The following is a 7,854-nucleotide window of genomic DNA, read 5'->3' as shown; positions in this document are numbered from 1 at the left end:
TAATAAGTAAAGATACGATACAAAGTAAAGGTACAGTACAAAGTAAAGGTACAGTACAAAGTAAAGATATAGTACAAACTAAAGACACAGTACAAAGTAAAAATAAAGTACACGGTAAAGATATTGCATAAGTAAAGATATAGTACAAGGTCTATACACAGTACTAAGTAAAGATACAGTACAAAGTAAAGATAAAGTACAAAGTAAAGATACGGTATAAAGTAAAGATACAGTACAAAGTAAAGATAAAGTACAAATTAAAACTACACTAAAAACTAAAGATACAGTATAAAGTGAAGATTCAGTTAAAATGTAAAGATGCAGTGCAAAATAAAGATACGGCAAGAATTAATGATACAGTTCAAAGTAAAAATATAGTACAAAGTAAAGATATAGTACAAAGAAAAGATACAATACAAAGTAAAGATACAGTACAAAGTAAAGATACAGTACAAAGTAAAGATAAAGTACAAAGTAAAGATACAGTACAAAGTAAAAATGCAGTACAAAGTAAAGATACAGGACAAAGTAAAGATACAGTACAAAGTAAAGATACAGGACAAAGTAAAGATACAGTTGAAAGTAAAGATATAGTACAAAGTAAAGATATAGTAAAAAGTAAAGATGCAGTGCAAAATGAAGATACGGTACAAAGTAAAGATGCATTAAGAATTAATGATACAGTTCAAAGTAAAAACATAGTACAAAGTAAAGATATAGTACAAAGAAAGGATACAGCAAAAAGTAAAGATACAGTAGGAAGTAAAGATATTATACAAAGTAAAGATATTATACAAAGTAAGGATACATTACAAAGTAAAGATATTGTACAAAGTAAAGATACAATAAAAAGTAAAGATACAGTACAAATTAAAGATACAGTAAACAGTATAGATACAGTAAAGATATAGTAGAAAATAAAGATATAGTACAAAGTAAAGATATTCGTTCAAAATAAAGATACGGCACAAAGTAAAGATACAGTTCAAAGTAAAGATATAATAAAAAGTAAATATACAGTAGGAAAAAAGATATAGTACAAACTATAGACATATTACAAAGTAAAGATATAGTACAAAGTAAAGATCCGCAAATAAGTAACGATACGCTAAAAAGTAAAGATACAGTACAAAGTAAAGATACAGTACAAAGTGAAGATATTGTACAAAGTAAAGATACAATACTAAGTGAAGATATTGTACAAAGTAAAGATACAATACAAAGTAAAGAGATAGTAGAAAGTAAAGATATTGTACAAAGTAAATATATAGTACAAAGTAAAGATGCAGTACAAAGTAATGATACAGTACAAACAGAAGATACAGTACAAAGTAAAGATATAAAAAAGTAAAGATACAGTAGAAAGTAAAGATTTAGTACAAAATAAAGATAAAGTACAAAGTAAAGATAGATTACAAAGTAAAGATACAGTACAAAGTAAATATACAGTACAAAGTAAAGATACAGTACAAAGTAAGGATACAGTACAAAGTAAAGATACATTACAAGGTAAACATACAGTACAAAGTAAAGATACAGTACAAAGTAAAGAAACATTACAATGTAAATACACAGTACAAAGTAAAAATACATTGCAAAGTAAAGATACAGTACAAAGTAAAGATACAGTACAAAGTAAAGATACAATAAAAAGTAAAGATAAAGTAAAAAGTATAGATATAGTACAAAGTAAGGTTATAGTACAATGTCTAGACACAGTACAAAGTAAAGATGATTATAGCTGTTTGCAACGCCTCTTTGGTTTCCGAAATTATTAATTGTTGAATCTTTTAGATCGAGTCAAATTCTGTTTTGCAATTCTGCTTATGTGTCATAATTGCTTTAAAGGGTTTTAAGTTAGGATGCAGTAAATTGTTTGGTTTGCATGGTAATAGAAACAAATGTACTTTGTATTGGTGCATACATTAGTAGTGAAGTGGGATACCCTAGCGACAATGGAAATTATCATTACAGACCCCCTTGGGACAATCTGGCGACAATGGAAAATTAACATGGAGAAAAATCGTGGGACAATCTGGCGACAAGGGAAATTAACATGGAGAAAAATCGTGGGACAATCTGGCGACAAGGGAAATTAACATGGAGAAAAATCGTGGGACAATCTGGCGACAAGGGAAATTAACATGGAGAAAAATCGTGGGACAATCTGGCGACAAGGGAAATTAACATGGAGAAAAATCGTGGGACTGTTGAGCGACAAGGGAAATTGAACATAGGATTTTTGTTTTAAAAATAAAAATTTTTTTTAAAAAAGGGGTAGGCAATTCAAAGACTATCTCTTTTCGAGAAATATGGCTGGCCCTGAAAAGGGCCTTTGGGTTTTCTTCTAATTTCTTCTTTTCCTCCACCAAGTTCTTATTTTATCTCCTACACTCTTCTTCTCTTTCTTTTTTTTCTTCTCCTCCTCTTCTTTCTTCTTCTCTTCCTCCTCTTCTTTCTTCTTCTTTTCATTTTCTTCTTCTTTTTCAATTTTTTCGTTCCAATTGCGTATTCTTATTCTTTCCTCTTCATCCTCCTTCTCCTCCTTGATCTCTTTCATTACACCACTAATCTTGTCCTTTGCTTTCCTTAAGTTATTAATTTCCATCTTCACACGATGGGGACTATAGGAATAATGGTCTTCAACCAGTCTTAATAGCATCTGTTCCATTATTCCTAAGTTGTCTAAAACGTCTTGTAAGGTTTGTAATTTGTCCATTTGGTTTGACGCCATCTTCTTTGTATTCTTTGCAGAATGGTTTGAACAACTAATACTGTGGGTTCTTATACGAAAAGCGCGAACGTGAAGGAAAACATCTCCCTAAAACATAAAATTGATCTTACCTAGATCATGACCAAACAACGCGCGGACGTGAAGGAAAACATCCCCTACTTTCTCATTTCATATAATAAAACCCAAACTATACTCTCCACATACGCTAAGAAACAATAAAGAAACCCATAATCTACTATTCACACAAACATACCTGAGCTCTTACCAACACATACACTTCCACTATTAATAAAGAGTTAGTGTTTATTTTCACACTACTCTACCTACACACATTGGCAAATTAATAGTTATTTCTTTTCTAGAGTATTGGGTAGCCCTGAAAAGGGCTGTTTTGTTTGGAACTTCATGGACACCTGGTTAATGGTGGCACCTTCCAGGCCTGGCGCCACATACACATCTTATCCCCCAGTTACTTTTTACCTTTTGGGGGGAGAGAGCAGAGGCAGGATATGTCGCTTCAGAATCCCAATTTTCACTCTCTGGGATTCTGAAATTTTTTCTTCTCTCCTTTTCCTCCTCCTCCTCTTTTTTATATCTTCTTTCCTCCTCTTCTTTTTTTCTTCTTTCCTCCTCTCTTATCCTTCCCTCCTCGACAATGGCTTCAGCGGCCAGTTCATTTAATATGCGCCTAGCATATTCCAGATGCACATGAAGTTCCAACAGTTTCTCCAGTCTCGTGTTCATTTTTGGTGTTGATCAATCAACAAGGGTAGCTGGACTGCCGAACGAGTTTCAATTTATACTGAAAGCGCGGACGTGAAGGAAAACATCCCCTAAAAACATAAAATTCATCTTACCTAGATCATGACCAAGAAACAACAACAACGCGCGGACCTAAAAGAAACACTCGCTCACTTTTTTATGCTACCCATCACTTCAATAGACTATCCACATACGCAAAGCAATCCAATCTAACCCAAAATATACACCTCAAACAGCCCAAAAAACAAACATCATTTTAATCTACTATCCACACCAACCTACTTTATCACTTACAAACACAAACACACAAACTCATACCCTCACATTTTTTAAGAAAGAGTTAGTGTTTATTTTCACACTACTCTACCTACACACATTGGCAAATGGATCGTTATTTCTTTTCTAGAGTATTGGGTAGCCCTGAAAAGGGCTGTTTTTTTGTTGTTTTTTTTTTGCTATGGCATTCTTTTTTTAGTTTCTAAGAATGCGATGTCCTCTGAGGATAGACTTTCTGGCGATAGGTCTGCTTCTTCGGAAAGAGAAGAAGAATTCTTTGGTGTCGATACGACAATCGACAAAGCCTCTGTCAGCTTCAGGTTGCTGCTGCTGTTGCTGTTGTTGCTGCTGCTGTTGCTGCTGTCTCTGAAGTCTGTACTTCTCTGTCCATTCTTCTTTCTCCCTGTTCATTTCTTCTCTGAAGAGCTCTTCTATCAGGTCTTCAGTGATTTTTAACATTCTCACATTCTCTATTTCTTCTGGTTTCGGTATCAGACTGTGTCTGACCCTATGCAGATTCACGTAGGCTTCGTTGAGCTTAGCTAGTTTGGAGCACATCTTCTTAGGAGGATGAGTCGACAATGGATGGCTTGACTGGGAACAACCCGGTTCTTAAAGTTAAAGCGCGGACGTGAAGGAAAACATCCCCACACGGTTTTCGAGCCGCAACGTTCATGAGAGGGATAGTAAGAAATGAAAGAGCATCAATCCAACATTCTTATAGCTAAACAAAAGACAAAGGCATTTTTTTCTAAACACAACATTTTTTATTCAAAAATCACTTAACACTAAACAACAACATTTTTAACAATAATCCAACACTATAACATCAAACAATTTTTTTCAAATCACAAACATTTTTTTCTTCAAATACAATCTACTTTAAACAAGGCTGACAACGTTGTGAATGAAATTGTGATTTCCACTGTTGGAAATCATTAGGCCATTGATGGACACTACGTTTCCTAGCTTGAGACAAAAGATAAGCATAATGGTCACAAAACCATCGATCTACTTTCACATCGTTTCTAGCAGAAGAACGAGGATCGAAATGAGTCACTAAATGTTCTAAGGAATAGCCCAGGCTGCGATGATGCAGAAAATACACGCAGTACTGTCCACACACCAAGGAATCTGTGCCTTGTAATTTCACATTATTGAATCGGGTGGTTTGAGCATTTCTTCTCATAAAGTCGATGATATCGTCTTCCAAAGGGGGCAATCCGTACGAATCGAAATATTCCACACATCCTTCTTGAGGAAAGTAGACGGCTACCCAGTGGGTTCCTGGGAGATGACTGTCGTCCGTGTTGATCACGTAAGCTTGATGGTCTTTAGGTTTGCGATGAGGGAGTTCATCTTTAGCACAGACGACAGGATTCCAAGAAGCCGTATACGAACTGTGGTTCAAAAGGTAATAAAGTTCCCAGGTATCCATTGATTTGTGTTTTTTTTCTTCTTCACAGGTAATAATAAGTCATCAATTCGATCCTGACTTTTTGCTTGAAAATGTCTGACGAATAAACGGTGATTCGTTCTGTTTCCTCACTCTGATTTAGGAGAGCTTCGATACGATGGATCTCTTGAGTGGTTAATGGTGGACAAGAATGTTCACGCAAGTCTTTATACCACTGGTGCAACACGTCTTTGTTCGAGATGAGACTCCAAGCTTCGTCCAGATACTCGTCCAATTTTTCTTCTTGACTCAACATCAGGCATTTATCGTGTTGAATTTGACTGGGATGATCGTTTTGACATCCATAGCAATTTTTCTTAATCAGTTCTGTTATTTTGTCGACCAAGTGTTTGGCAAAACAGGAGACTAAATGGGCTTCTTGTTCTGGCCATCTCGACTTCATCATGATATCTTCTTCTCCTTCCACGGTCTCCTTACATTCCATCTCCAAAGTTTCTTCACTAGGTAAAGAGGGATAACAGTCTTCCATGGCTTTCTAATAATCTAGAATGACTTCTCTCAAACTGTTGATTTCTATGGTATTATCGAATTCTGCATACAGGATGACGTTCACTGTCTTGTCCAGTTTATCTGCAAACTGAAGTTCCACACGAATCTGGCCAGATTTTATAGGGTGGAAATGTCCCTCGTCGCTGCCTTGGTCTGGAGTGAAATCGAAAGCCCACAAAGCATAGCCTCCTGCATAATCGTCATACTCAATGCCGTGACTGGTGTTGGTTCCTAACTGGCCGGTGGCTTCGTACAGGGACAAGTACGATCTCAAGTAATTGTTCTTGGTAAAGTCAGGTTCGAAAGGTCGGGTACACAAGGTCTTGCCATCACGACTGACTTCGACTTTCTTCACTAAAAAGTGTTGAAAGTTGAAAGGATTTTCTTTGATGGCTCCGTTGAAGGCTGAATTCGAGACCATACCAAGGATTAAACGCTTGGGTAGCTGTCCTTGAAACAGATGATCTTCGATCATGGAATGCTGTCCAGCGGGAATGGTGAACGTTTTCACTTCCACACGTCTTATGGGATACTTGGCGGTTGTTCTGCTCAACGTTTGACTGATGTCGTTACCTACTTTGGGTAACACTTCCACGCGTCGTACGTAGAGTTTGGCCTCCTGGATTATGCTTTTAGGAGCCTTAGCAGGATCAGCAGCTATCAAATGGAAAGCGGCACTGCTGCGATTCAGTCTCAAGCGGACATTGACCCCGTTCAGCAAATATTTCTCTTGCAACCACATGTCCAAATGCAAACGATCCATCAGTTCTAAACTCTTTTTACCTAGGATTTTGCTTTCTCTTGCCTCAAAGCCGGAATTGCTTCCATCTGTGTTTTCGAACTTGCCCGCTTCGTCAGCTACCCACAGCACGCAGGCATTGAGATGACTATCCTTGGCATCTATTCCGTACGTCAAGAGATTTTCCAGGTAGGCACGGTAAGGGTATGTATCCATGCTGCTGCTGACCAGTTTATTATTCAAGTACAAATCCACTGAGCTGAACAAGGAATGCATGAAATTGTTGACGGGAGCTATTTCGTCAGCGTCATCTACTCCACTATCATCTTTTTCTAGAACTTGGACTTTCAAGTACAAGTAACTGCTATTCAGATCGATGTAATCTTCGGGCTGTCCTTTGATTTCAAACTCGATGGGAGCGGAATCGGTCAATGAGGAGACGGGATGAAATTCCACCCATTGGGATTCTTGCATGGTCATCATGGTGGGGGGCATGGCAAACAGATCCAGTTCCGTCTTGGAACAGGCGCAAGACTCTCGGTGCATCATTTTTTGTTGTTGCTGTGTCTCAATAATCGAAAACGTCTAAGTCTCGAACGGTTCTTCTTTTCTTGGCCTTTCTCGCTTGAAGTCTGGTGAAAGGGTGTTTTCTTCTTCTTCGTCTCTTTCTGCCTTGTCCTTGCTGAATGCTTGACTCGGTAGCGTGCAGGGCATTTATAGGTGTGTCTCGTCGGCCTAAAATGTCTTTGCCCGTTTGCAGCAAGACATTTTTGCCAGCCCTCATGAAGGCTTCTTTAGGGTTTTGTTTGTCGATGATGACATTTTGGAGAAATTCTTTGCCTTGTGTCAGTGCCGCATCTTTCAAGGCGTGCAATCCTCGTGTCACCATCGGTTTCAACACCGGGGCCACCGAACGAAAGGCCGATTTTAACATGTCTCCTAAACCGTGTCCTCGCTGTCGAGCCACCCCTTGGTACACTGGATACATGACTTACTTACGAGTCGTGAGAGAACCGTTTTCGAAAATGGAGTTTCACCGTGACTTTTCCTTTGGTGAATGGAATATTTTGTCCCAAATCTCCTTTTATAGTAATGTTGACCGTGTCCAAGTACGACTTGCTGACCGGCAAATAGTGAGGATGGACAAATTCGCGGTGGACGTGATAAGTGTTTCCACCTTCCTCGTCAGCGTTTGTGGCAGAATCCACTTTGAAAGGAATGACACGTAGTAACGGCACGGAGGTGTGTCCCACCACGTTGTACTCCACCACATCGGAGTACACAAAGATCAAATTCAGTCCTTGGTTCAGTTCTACCGGGAAACGAAAATACCTCGCAAAAGAGTCGTTGTCATGAATGACTGCTAATTCGGGGCTT

Source organism: Sinohyriopsis cumingii, unplaced genomic scaffold (genome assembly GCF_028554795.1).
Source record: "Sinohyriopsis cumingii isolate HCF-2022 unplaced genomic scaffold, ASM2855479v2 utg000940l, whole genome shotgun sequence".
NCBI lineage: Eukaryota > Metazoa > Mollusca > Bivalvia > Unionida > Unionidae > Sinohyriopsis > Sinohyriopsis cumingii.
Note: the sequence above shows the minus strand (reverse complement) of the source record.